The 726-nt window shown below is 46.0% G+C and overlaps 1 protein-coding gene across 1 annotated transcript in view; it reads right to left on the reverse strand.

Moving 5' to 3' along the window:
* The window catches only part of LOC116685781 (cGMP-dependent protein kinase 1), a gene marked incomplete at its 5' end in the record, with an annotated part of 77,956 nt that overhangs the window by 17,208 nt on the left and 60,022 nt on the right, over positions 1 to 726 (reverse strand).

Genomic DNA, 726 nt, shown 5'->3' on the forward strand with positions numbered 1-726 from the left:
CACACACACACATACACACACACACAGACACACACACACATAGTATGTCTCACTATTTTTGTGGGGACCTATCATTGGCAATGCATTGCAAACAATGCAAACAGCCCATTAAAGTTGTGGGGTCCAGCATTTTGGCCCCAAAAAGCTGTTGGGACCCCCCCAGTCTACTGTATTCCCAGTTTTTGGACCCCACAAATGTAGTTAAACGAGAACACACACACACACATTATGTCTCACTATCTTTGTGGGGACCCGTCTTTAACATAATGCATTTCCTATTCCCTTACCCTAACCGTAACCATAACAACTAATTACCTAACCTTAACCCTTACACTCACCCTAACCAAAACCTGATTCTAACCCTAATCCTAAAACCAGGTCTTAACCCTCAAATAGCCCTTTAAAGATGTGGGGTCCAGAATTTTGGCCCCACAAAGTTGTTGGGACCCCCCAAGTATACTGTATTCCCGGTTTTGGACCCCACAACTGTAGTTAACCAAAAACACACACACACACAGACAGAAACACACACCCACAGACAGACAGAGACACACACACACCACACACACCGGACAGAAAAACACACCCCACCACACAGACAACACACACACACACAAACACACACCCACCACACACAACACACACAGACAGAAACACACACCACAGACAGGGAAACAGAGACACACACAACACACGCACACGCACACACAACGGCACAATACACAG

The sequence above is a fragment of the Etheostoma spectabile genome, chromosome 3 (assembly GCF_008692095.1).
Source record: "Etheostoma spectabile isolate EspeVRDwgs_2016 chromosome 3, UIUC_Espe_1.0, whole genome shotgun sequence".
In the NCBI taxonomy this organism is placed as follows: Eukaryota; Metazoa; Chordata; class Actinopteri; order Perciformes; family Percidae; genus Etheostoma; species Etheostoma spectabile.